This window comes from Malania oleifera, chromosome 4 (genome assembly GCF_029873635.1).
Source record: "Malania oleifera isolate guangnan ecotype guangnan chromosome 4, ASM2987363v1, whole genome shotgun sequence".
Taxonomy (NCBI): Eukaryota; Viridiplantae; Streptophyta; class Magnoliopsida; order Santalales; family Ximeniaceae; genus Malania; species Malania oleifera.
This window is the reverse complement of record NC_080420.1, coordinates 56,936,539-56,950,049: the sequence shown is the minus strand read 5'-3', so window position 1 is coordinate 56,950,049 and position 13,511 is coordinate 56,936,539.

Below are 13,511 nucleotides of genomic sequence, written 5' to 3'. Positions count from 1 at the left end.
GAAAATTTTGTGGAATTAATTAACATAATTGAAATTTACTTATAAAATAAATTCGGGTATGAATTTTAAATAAATAAAAAAAACTAACATAATCAAAATTTACTTACCTTCTTCCTTACGAACACTGTAACTATCTCTAAAAAATGAGATCGGAAAGAGTGGGTGATTGAGAACTTACTCAAAAATTCTCTCTCCACCACAATTTCTTTCACTCACTAATGCTTCTTTTCCTTGGAAAATTGTTGTGAAAAATGAAGGTTGGGAGCTCCCTATTTATAGGAAAATTTTGGAGAAGAAATGAAATTTATAAAAGTGTGGGGAGATTGGTGAAATTATAATTTTTTTAAAATTAAAGAATGGGCAAGGGATGGGTAAGGTATGGGTTGAGTATGGGATGGGGATGGAGACTATGTGGGAGTGCTTGCCACCATTCCGATTAAATAAATTTTTAATTAATCACTTACCTAATTAATTAGTCAATTAGTAAATTAATTATTTTATTATTTTTCTTAATCATTATTATCATTATTATTATCATTGTTTTTACTTTTAAACTATTTTTAGTATTTATTTATTTTATTATTTATTTTTAAACAAGAATTAAATTTAAATTTTGAAAACTCATGTGAGCCCCACATGGTCTTGTGGGCCCCACACAACTTTGAGACCTGAATGGATCTACGTAACTCGAATAACTCTTATACGATTTTATGCATCCTACATAACTTTGAGACTCGTGTAAACCTCCATACGACTTCAGGACTCATGTGGGCCCCACACAATCTTATGGTCCCCACATAGGATACTTATATTATTATTATTTTATTATATATTTTTACAAATTATATCAGTCAAAATATTATTTTATGTACTTATTTACGTATATAACAGTGTCTTGTGGCTCCGGGACTCATGTGGATCCCACATAGTCTTGTGGGCCCCACATATGATACCTATATTATTAGCATCTTATTATGTATTTCTACAAATTATGTCTGTCAAAACATTATTTTATGTATATATACTTATTTACGTATACAAACAATGTCTATCTTATTTATCCTATGAAATTCCATTTTGACCAAGCCGACCTCCAAGGAGCGACTGAGCCGCAATGGTCTCTGAGTACTCGCTAAGACAAGGTCTTTCTTAGGCATCAAACATGGAATCAAGGATCCTACAAAAAAACACTTTTGTATTGGTATTAACTTAATGACCATTTTTATTATTTTATTATTATTGTACTTTAATTATAAATATATTTTTGGGTCATCACAATCTCCCCTCCTTATAAAAATTTCGTCCTCGAAATTTGCTAATTTAAAATGAGTACTGTATAATTGGCTGCGCTATTTAAAAGAGTACATTGATTAACGATTTGACTAAGTCTTAGAATAGATTGAGGGTCCATTTGGTGAAGTATTTTATTTTGGGAATTGAAGTGTGAATCGTCGGTCTAATAAAGGTTGAAATGGAAAAGAAATTCAGAAGATATGGAAAAGGATAATTATATATATGTATATATTATACATGTCCTATAAATTAAAAATATATGTATAAAAAATGAAACGAAATCTGACCTTTAGAGCCTTAGATCAACGTTAACATCTATCAAAGTACTAGCGGTGTCACTGCTAACCGCCGGGGTTTTTTCTTGGTAGAGTTGACCTCTTGTAATGTCGTTGGCTTGGGTCGAAAAAAGGGAGAGAACGCCCGTTTGTTCGGCGAGGGAGGAAGAGCTGCCCTCTTCCCGAGTTATTGGTGGCCCATGTATGAGTCTCAATGCGAATCGGATTTCCTTGCAATGGTGAAGTAGGCCAACATTATCCGAAACCCTTAGTGTGGTGAGTGCGATATTGCCATTGTAAGGGATATGACCCATTGGCGTGATATTAGTTGTAAGTTTCATAGTCGGAATATTCTCGATAGGGAAGAGGGTTGGAAGAATGGCAGGGGCACTGCTCGGGTCGGTAGTGGCGGAGGAGGTAATATGGAGAATTGATGGGGTAGTAGTTGAGATAGTGGCTTCTCCAACTGATTCCCGCCTATGCTTACGGTTCTCAAAACAAAAGCGCACATTCCTCGACTCGATTGGACCATACCTTCGAAGTTGTGCTGCAAGTAAGATTGTTCGCTCCACAGAAGGAAGTTCCTCTTGACTGCTGCAGAAGGCCTCCTCTAAAATCTCCAGTTGTACCTTGCTAGGTTTCCATCTTTGGATTGGCGATCTAGTGCTGCTCTCAGCAGCTTGAGGAGTTGGGTGATTTGATAACATTTTTGAGTAATGAGACAACCAAAAGAAAAGTTGGGAAGAACTAATCTCTTCAAATCGAAATGTGGTTGTTCAAGATGGTAGAAAACTGTGATGCTTAGAGTTTGAGGAGGGCGTACCCTTTTTATAAGGGAATGACCACGTGTTGTGGAAATCGAGAGAGAGCGACATGTACTGCGAGAATCGAGGGAGAGTGACGCGTGTCACGGATATCGAGCAACGTATTTTGCACAAATCGAGGGAGAACGATGTGTGTCGCGAGAACCGAGAGGGGGTGACGCGTGTCACAGATATCGATTAACGCGTTTTACACAAATTGAGGGAGAACGACGTGTGTCACAAGAATCGAGAGAGAGCGACGAGTGTCATGGATATTGAGCAACGCGTTTTGCACAAATTGAGGGATAGTGACATGTGTCGCGGAAATTGAGCGATTGACATGTATTGCAAAATTTGCAGACTCTAGGTTCTTTTTATGTTTTTACATCTTTATTAATGCTTTAACTATAATTAATTTCATCCTTAGATCACCACTTGGGTGGGTGGCCTAGTGGTAAGGAACCGGCCATGCATCCATGTGATCGCGGGTTCGAGTCCCCACTACGCCCAAGTGGTCTCATGTCGTGGCCTTGTTTCAAGGGTAAGTGAGTTATAGCCGATGATTTTCACCCATGAGGCCCCCTTTTTTTTTTTTTTTATAGAAAATTTTAAGTTGTATTAACTTTTATAAATTTATACAAAATTTAAGATTTTGTCAAAATTTGTACTCCTAAATCAAACTTGGATACTTGATGGAAATTGAATATGCAATGGAAAAAAAAAAAACAAAAATAGATATACATATTTAACTTGCACACGCTAAGGGATTTTTTTTTTTTAATTTAAATATAATAAGTAATATTTAAATGATATTCAATTCCTTATATACTAATACAAAATAAAAATTAAAGATTTTGTCAAAATATATATTCCTAAATTAAGCTTGAATGTTTTGTTGATAACTGAATATGTAATATAAAAATACATATTCATATCCAACTTATACATGCAAAGAAATTTTGGGTAAATTCAGATTTCATAACAGACCGTTTGTTCATATCTATTCGTATGTGTAGCACTTCTAAATTCAGTAGGGTCTAATGAGTTATTTCTTATATATTTAGTGAAAATAACAACAGTAAAAATATTTAAATCTCAGATATTATTATTATATTTATATATATATATATATAAATTTTAAATTATTAATGCATTTGACAATTAATTATGAATCATCAATATGGGTATGTGTTTCTACAAACATAAATGACATATTTAAATTAATTAACGTGTCTTCAATAATACTACTATTTTTCTTAGAGAATTTATAATTATTACCTATCCTTGGGAGCCTTCACGTAAATCTCATTTCCTCCAATGCTACTATCTTTAGGATCCATTCTTAAAAAATGATCAAATGTTATTTTAAAATCATAAATCTATTATTAACGTATAATAATATAACAAACTAAAATAAATATTCTAAACTACCCAATCCTATCCAAATCATGTTTTATATCTAAGTTTTGGTAAAATTTATATATTAGAGTATGCAGAACTTATATCCTATGCTCTGGTAAAATATTTTTTTTTTTAAAAGTCTACTGAACCTATAACCTATTGCTCTGATATTAAATGTAACACCCCGACCCCGAGGGGCCTGAGATATTAACTTTTTACTACTAATTTATAGCGGAAGCAAAATAAACTCAATTATTATTAAATCAGAGTACTAATTATCCATATTACAATCATTTATTTCAAAAGAAGAAAAATTACATAAGCATAAATATCTGGCATCATACTGATATTTCTAAACAATCTTTATTTTTCTATCCCCACTCGCAATTTCCAACATGCTCTTCAGAATTATCTGAAATAAAAATATGATTGGAGTGAGACGACGCTCAGTAAGTAAATAAGATTATTATTAGTGTGTGGCAAAAATGAGCTTTTTTAAAAATTTCGTAAAACAATATTTAATATTACAATTTCAAAACTGTCTCTAGAATAAATATAAATTTAAAAATTTCTATATAAAACTTTTACCATCAACTATAACAGTAAAATTTTATAATCATATACTATAACTGTTAAATTAAACTTTTAACTTTAAAACTGTATAAATATTTAATGATAAATATACATATACTTTTCCTTATACTTTTTCTTTAGATCGTCATTTAAGCACTAAAATGATCATTTTCATGTAAACTTATACTTTTCCTTTTAATCATCAGTAATTTTGTACACGTAATTAAATATAAACATATATTGTAAAAACTACCCTTAGGCCTCTTTGCCGTAAGTCATGTTTACCCCCATGACTGGGTTGTGTAGTCCGAAGACTGGACTTAACTGGCTGGCCGACCAAACTAAATCAACGTACGTAAACTTTAAGTGAGATTTTCCTTATTAAGTTCTGGTCCGGAACTAGGTGTGCACTCAGGAGAAATCCACTAACATAAATAACCACTCTATAAATAGTGTGGGTGCATTCTGATCCATATAAACTTTAAGTTGCGGTACCGAACATCTGTAACTTTAAACTTTTGTTGTCATAAAGGGTTATAAAATCATCTTATTATAATTTATGCAATTTAAAATAATATCGTGAAAATCTCATCTTTACTCATATTTTCATAAAAAAATGTAACGTAGAAATAAACTCATGCCACACAATTTTTGTGTTAAAAATATATATAATTTTATTTTTGAATAGAAATAAATGCTGAAAATTTACCCGAGGGGATTAGAATATTTCTTAACCCAAAAATAGATGCAAGTATATTAAAGATAGAACTGGTATAATTAATATACGCATAAAAATAAACTCATGAAAATTTTGTGGAACTAATTAACATAATTGAAATTTACTTATAAAATAAATTCGGGTATGAATTTTAAATAAAAAAAAAAAAAACTAACATAATCAAAATTTACTTACCTTCTTCCTTACGAACACTGTAACTATCTCTAAAAAATGAGATCGAAAAGAGTGGGTGATTGAGAACTTACTCAAAAATTCTCTCTCCACCACAATTTCTTTCACTCACTAATGCTTCTCTTCTTTGGAAAATTGTTGTGAAAAATGAAGGTTGGGAGCTCCCTATTTATAGCAAAATTTTGGGAAAGAAATGAAATTTATAAAAGTGTGGGGAGATGGGTGAAATTATAATTTTTTTTAAAATTAAAGAATGGGCAAGGGATGGGTAAGATATGGGTTGAGTATGGGATGGGAATGGAGACCATGTGGGAGTGCTTGCCACCATTCCGATTAAATAAATTTTTAATTAATCACTTACCTAATTAATTAGTCAATTAGTAAATTAATTATTTTATTATTTTTCTTAATCATTATTATCATTATTATTATCGTTGTTTTTACTTTTAAACTATTTTTAGTATTTATTTATTTTATTATTTATTTTTAAACAAGAATTAAATTTAAATTTTGAAAACTCATGTGGGCCCCACATGGTCTTGTGGGCCCCACACAACTTCGAGACCCGAATGGATCTATGTAACTCGAATAACTCTTATACGATTTTATGCATCCTACATTATACATGTTTGAAAATATTTTGTTTGTTGAAAAATCATTGCACGACAAAAATCCAAGTTATTGGACACTTGCAACAATAATGCAAATATCCTAAGCTCATTTAGTTTATCCCAACACGGGATTTATAATATCAAAATCTGTGGGATAAACCTAAGCTAAACTCCCCAAAAATAATATCACACTCAATCAATAAAATGGGAGTTTCTAGAAAGGTGTATCAATCACAAGCACTCTAAATATGCTCTCACAATCCCAGAATATATCAAGAAAGTGAAGATTTGAAAGTATTTTGACAAAGTGTATTTTGAAAAGAGAGGATTTTTTGGCCAATCAATTTACTAATTCTTACTAATCCTCACAAACAAACCTATATCTATAGGTAAGGTAAAAAAATATAACCGTTTGGGACTTGTTGGGAATTATTAAAAAAAAATCAAATAGTTAAAACACCATTAACCCAACTTAACCCAATTTTACCGCGGTTAAAATAATTTTAACTCGCCGAGGTTCGGGTGGCTAAATTGTGGTTCTGTCGCCCGAACAGACATAGTAATAAAAGTTATTAAATTCAGTTCGGCAGCTCGAGTTCAAGTTCGGTGGCCCAAATCAACGTCAAAAAGATTGCTTTGTAACTTCGAGTGCCCAGTCATAGGTTCGGTAGCCCGAACTCATGTGTTCGGTCGCCCAGGGCTCTGTTTGAACTATATCTCTTGGTAGCCTGAGTTGGTGGAATGTCCCTTTCGAAGGGTTCGGGCACCCAGGGAAGGTATGCACAAAATAGTTCGATCGCCCGAGAGGCAAGTCAACTATTGACTTCTTAACAGTTCGGGTGCCTGAGGTGAAATGAACCCCTGGGTTTCGGTTGCCTGAGCTCTCTCAATTTCCTTAATAATGTTCAATTTAAGTACATTCTTAATGCTCTTGTATTTAGTATGATATATGTGAGAGTGTTGGGACCTAGAGTCATACTATGGTCTTACTGAGCTTGCCATATATCTTAAATGCATGATATGCATGTAATAAAATACAAACCATACCCTAGGTTACTATTACAGACCCATATTACAATAATTTAATTGACAATACAAATTAAAATCTTTAGGGTCTTCATGCTGTTTCAAGTATCATTCCTTGAGATACTCATTTAAGTCTACACAAACACTTGACAACTATCAAATACCCAAGTATTTGTCATTATCAAAATCGGGTGCGACCTATAAAGTTAACAGGCTGGTTAAAATTGGGGTGTTTACAACGGACTTAAGTTTTTAGTGATGGAATAAAATCGTCACTAATACTCCATTATTAGTGATAGTTTTAAAATTCGTCACTAATAAATAGTAGTCACCGTCATTTTAGTGACTAATTTGAAACCGTCACTAATAATGACTAAACTGTCACTAATAAGTATTAGCAACATTTATGGATTATTAGTGACGGTTTGAAACTATAGTGATAAAAAAAAAATTAAAATTAAAATTAAATTAATTTAAATTAAATAATTATTTAATTAATTAAATGATAATATATTTCTCTAACTCTAACTAGCTCTGCCTTACAAAAGGGAAGGCAGTCCCTTTATATAGAGGTCCGAGACCCCGAGACTTATATATGTGTATATATATATATATAGGGATAAAGCCAACTTTAATTGTGCCGGATCCTCCCGAAAATGGCCTAGTTAAAATTGGGGTGTTTACAATGGTTTTAAGCTTTTAGTGATGGAATAAAATCGTCACTAAAATAGATTATGTCAAATTTTTATTTAAAAATATCTTCTATTAAATTTTGAGTACGTGAATTTAATTAGATTTATGTTAAGCAAAATATGCCCGATTTAAATTGAGTATGTGGAATTAATTTTATATATATATATATATATATATATATATGTTTAGATTTTATTTTGAAAATATGCTTGAGTTAAATTAAATTGTTGGGATTTGATTATAACAGATTTTTAGGGAATATTTTGAAATTAAATGAAACTGCAGGGATTTGATTTTATCATATTATCAAGAATAATATATATATATTTTCTAAATATTTAGGCTTATGGAAATTGAAATTTTGGAATATTAATTTTAGTATTTTTTGGGAAACCCGGTATTTTAAGATTAAGAAAAATCCTAGAGGATACTGATATGTTAATTCTCAGCAAAATATATATATTTTCAGGAAGTTTATTTTATTATGACTTATCACTCGAATTGTGTGGCATGAGATTGACTATTATGCATAATTAGATATGTCAGTTTTTATGAACTATATAGACAAAGATATGGTTTTATTCAGAATTATAGTATAATAGTGCATAAGTTGTAATATGAATTATCATCTAAATTATATGGCATGATTTTATACTGAACTCAGGGAATGTTGAGAATAATGTAGAGTTATGAAAATGACGGTTTAATACCGAGTTATAGATATGACGGTTTGATACCGAGTTATGGATTTGATAGTTTGATACGATCACGTGAATGATTGGAAACTGTACATCTACCACTTACGAATACATTTAGAAACCCTTACCTTACACACAAATTATATAGCCTAAATCATTCAAATTATAAAACATGAAACATATAATCATAGACCATAAAACATATAACACACAAATTACGCTTGGTAAAACCAAAATTTGCAACACAATGAAAATGCTCACTGGAACATATAGATGTTTGTTATGAATAGCTAGTCTGGGGGATGGCATTATGAAACGTCTCAAACTCAACGAGTGCTTAGTATGAATAACTTATTAGGGGACGGTGGTACGAAACACATCAATCATAGTAAGTATTTGTTATGAATAACTAATTGGGGGACGGCGGTACGAAACACCTCAATCTCAGCTAGTGTATGATATGAATTGTTGGATTGGGGGACAACGATACGAAACCCCTCAATCTCAGCTAGTGTTTGATATGAATGACTTAATTAGGGGACAACGATATTAACCGCCTCAATTCAGCAAATGATTGATATGTATGGATGATTAATATATATGGATCATGTAATTTGTAGATGTTTATGAATAGGGCTTTTGAACCAAATTATGAATTGAAAAGCATTATGTGTTATGCAATTATATAAGTGTGAGTAAAATTTATAAATGCTATCTCATTTAAAGTTAATTAAGGGATGTATCATGCTTATACTAAAACTCATTTGCCACAAACTGATAATTTAATTCGTCTTACTGAGAGGTGTCTCATCCCATGATTATCCAATATTTTCATATGTCATGTGGAGTATAACAGTGATAAGAGTGGCGCAGTGAAGCGTGGGTGGGATAGAATGTCGTGTTTAGAATTATATTATTTTATTTATGTTATAATGAGTTCAGATCTTTATTGTGATAAAGTGATTGATATTGTTATATTGGGATAATTAGTATTCTGATAATTTGCATTTAAGGTCTTCCAATGTCTGTATTAGTGATTATTATAATATGAAATATTCAGGTGGTATCAGAGAAATTTGAACAAAATTTTCTGGGTCGCTACAGAAACTGTCACTAATAATCTTATTTTTTGTAGCGCTTTCTATAAGATAGAGACATTAAGTCCTCTGTACATTCCAACATCTTGCATATTAGTACCTTCCTAGCCAAAGTCTCCAAATGGGTGCATGAAACATCTCCACTCAATTAAACCTTCTCTAATTGTAACTTATAATGGGTAAGGATTGGAGACCATACTAGCTCAAGTTTGGTAACAATAGAGGTAATCTAGGAATCTTCTAGTTTTTAAGGCATAGAGTGGAGCTTGCATGTAAAATCCATAACCCTATCTCTTAGGATAGAGCCTCAAGAGATGACCCCAAAATAGAAACCTTGCATAATTGTATGTGATGTTGAATTGTATATTGTTTGTGATTCTCTTGATTGTGCTGCATTGTTTTCTTTCAAATAGTTTGATTTTACCCCCTTAGAATATATCTAGGAGCTTAGCTAGATATTTCTATAAGATGCAAATATTAATTCCCTTATATATTCCAACATCTTATATATTAGTACATTCCTTAGTAAGATTGTTGCATATCATCCATTGGCTGAGATAATCTTGCATTATCTTACATTGACATTCATATAGTTAGCTAGCTAGTCACTCTTAGCATAAGAAGTGTCTTATTAATCTTCATGCATTATCATGGAGGGAACCTTGCGAGGCTTACTTTGAGTTACATTACATCCATTCATTCTAGCGTAGTCCATGTTGAAGGGGCTTTTTGAATTTCTATAGTAAGCTTGTATTGAGTTAATCCATTCATTAGTTTGGGGTTGTTTAGGTTGGAGAATCCACGAGTTTCCCATTCAAATTTTATTTGGGTTCATTTTCTCATACCCTATTCCATTTTTTTTAAATAAATGAAGATTAGAAAGCTTGTAATATGCCAATGCTTTCTTTATTTAATTAGCATCTTAGTCATCAATCGTTTAAAGCTAAGGGCTCCTCTAGTTCCTTGCATTTAGGCTTTGATTTAGGGAGTTAGGTATTTTCCTTAACATTTGGTCTTGGAATATCCATCTTGTTTGAATAAAACTCTAGGTCCTTGTGACAATAAATTATTTAAACCATCACATTTACAAAAAAATAAAATAAATAAATAAATAAATAAAAATACACCATGCATTATTAGCACCAATTCTAGGATCCCACTTAGCTGAAATTGAAAGCTTCTTTACACAATAGATTATACCAATTTGCATCATGCTATGAATAAAATGTTTGGCATCAATCTTCAGTCATTCATGTCAACAGAGGTCAAGATTTTGCATTCCTAGTGATTCATTTCATATTGTTTAATAATAATAATAATAAAAATCTTTGCATCAAATTCACTTCTACGTTCGTACTTGATTCATTTAAACAAAAAAATCTTTTGAAAATTTTTATGCCGCATCAAGAGTATATAATGAGGAATCCTTAAAACGAGTTTTAATGCAAACTTATGTATGCCTCATTTTCATGAGTACTAAAGACTTCTGTAAAACTATCTCAAAGTTTACAATCTTGGATATGGCTGTTTGTATTTTCATATTAGGTTATTGCTCTATTGGCAATTTCATAAGCCATTTTCCGCCATTGAAGATCTCATTAAATTCATTATTATTTCATCCCTATCCTTAACATATCAATTTGAGGCTCCAAGTAATGTTAAATATTATGCATAAGTGTCACAATTTCACCTACTAGTGTCATTCCAAAATTAGTTCTTATAACATAAATGAGATCAAAACTTAGAAAAATGAGCTTTAATTGAATAACTATCGCAAGGATGTTCATTAACCTAGCACCCTTAACAACACTGATTAAAAGCCACAAAAATCTCACTACTTTTTCTAAAATTATTTTTAAAAAGTTTTAATTATTTTGAAAATAGTCCTTAAAATTGGGTGTTAGCATATCTCCCTAATTTAGACACATTTGTGTACTTAATGAGTTACCTTTGTAGTTTTCCTCCTTCACCTATAAAAAGATGCCCCTTGTACATGATAGAGAATTTATTAGTTTTAACATGATATTAGAGCCTTCTAAACCTAATTTTTTTCTTCCCTAACCTTCCTTGCCACAGTCACGCACTAGCCTCTGTCCGGCTCTCTCTCTGTCTCCATCGCGAATCTCGTCTCTCTCGTCTGGCGTTCTTGATTCTCTGCCACTTTGTTTCTCTCATCTCTCCACGTGCTACGTCTCTCGGCAATAACAACTCTCCTTCTCTAGCGACGACGTCTTTCTAAGAACCCGAAATCCTCGCCCGTGGCTTCTTCATACTCCAGGACTGGCTCTTCATCTTCCCTGCCGCTGCCGGCTGCAACTACCACAAACTCTCTGCCTTCGGTGATGGCACCACCCCGCCTCTTGGCACCTCTCCGCCTAGGTCCGTTGGTACGTCGCTTACCTCATCGGCTGCTACCATTGTCACATCAGTGTCCATTGCAGACAACTTTGCTATCTGATTTAAATGTAGAGATCACCCAAGTTCACGAGACACTGTGTTATCACATCTTAGCACATCTTCCTCCGCCATAGCACTAAGCCACCGCTGCACACTCTGAGCCGACTAAGGACAAACGACATCACTATTACACAAGGGTGCCTCCGCACGGCCGGTGGGCTGTAGAACCGGTCTTTGCTCCGATTGTGAGCCACAACACTGCTTCAGGACCACCATAGCACTAATTCAAGACTTGATTAAATTTTACTGTGATTCAAATTTTAAATATTGTCCTTGCACCTTTGGTTTTTTTTTTTCTACATGACCACCATGTGCAGGATATAGATAGCTCTCTGTAGCGAGCCGCCTCACCTCTCAGTTTCATATTCGGCTCTCTCTGGGAGCATTCTTTCGTTGGAGAAGCACCAGTTTTTCGGCGTGGTATCTCTTAGACTCGTCTCTTAGATTCCGTTAAATTTCTCTTTGCTCTACATCGTTCAGTATTATCCATTTTTTTATGGTGTCTTTAACTGATGTTGCTCGCCCTATAGAGGCTGGCACCTTATCCCCTTGCAGAACTTCAAAAGGCTGGCACCTTATCCCATCGATCCTATTCATCCACCTCCCAACAGAATGGCCATGTAGAATGTAAGCATCGTCACATTCTTGACACTGTTTGCTCTCAACTCTTCTCTGCATCCTTCCCAGAATCCTTTTGGGGTGAAGCTGCTCTTACCACTGTGTACACTATTAATCGGGTTCCAACCCCTATTCTTTCCAATAAATCTCCATATGAGGCTCTCTATGGAAAGGTGCCTGATTATTCTCTTCTCAAAGTATTTGGTTGTGCTTGCTTTGTTTTACTCCCACCTCATGAACATACAAAACTTGAACCTTGCTCTCATCTCTCTTGCTTTCTTGATTATGACATTGAACACAAGGGTTATCGGTGCTACGACCCCATAGCCAAGAGTCTTCGAGTCTCTCGGCATGTTCAGTTTTGGGAACACAAAATGTTCACTAGTATCTCTCCATTTTCTTCCGAATGTCCCTCATACTCTCCCATTTTCACTGACCCTGTCATCGATCCCTCTCTTGATTTTTCCTCTACTACAAGTCATGACAGCTCATCAGGTGATCACTCCGCGTCTGCCTCTCCCAAACCTGGATCTTCTGATGATCCTGCCATCGCATCCACTCTGCCTGAGTCCTCTAATTTGGATGTCCGTCGTTCTAGTCGGGTAAGGGCACCTCCTATCTATCTTAGTGATTATCATCGTTTTTCTACTCTTGACTCCCTTCACGAGCCTCACAACTATCGCGAAGCTTGTTCTGTTCCTGTTTGGCAACAAGCTATGTCTAAAGAACTTGATGCACTTCAAAAAACTCATACTTGGGACCTGGTTGACTTGCCTCCTGGAAAGACAGTAGTTGGGAACAAATGTGTGTATAAATAGAAAATGAACTTTGACGGTTCTTAAGTAAGAAATAAAACTCGTTTAGTGGCAAAAGGCTTTACTCAGGAATATGACATTGATTATGAGGAGACATTTGCCCTTGTTGCTTGTATTACCTCCGTTCGCTCCCTTTTGGTTGTTGCCTCTGCCTAACAATGACCTTTATTTCAGATGGATGTCAAGAATGCCTTCTTAGATGGTGATTTGGATGAGGAGGTATATATGCAGCCCCCTCTAG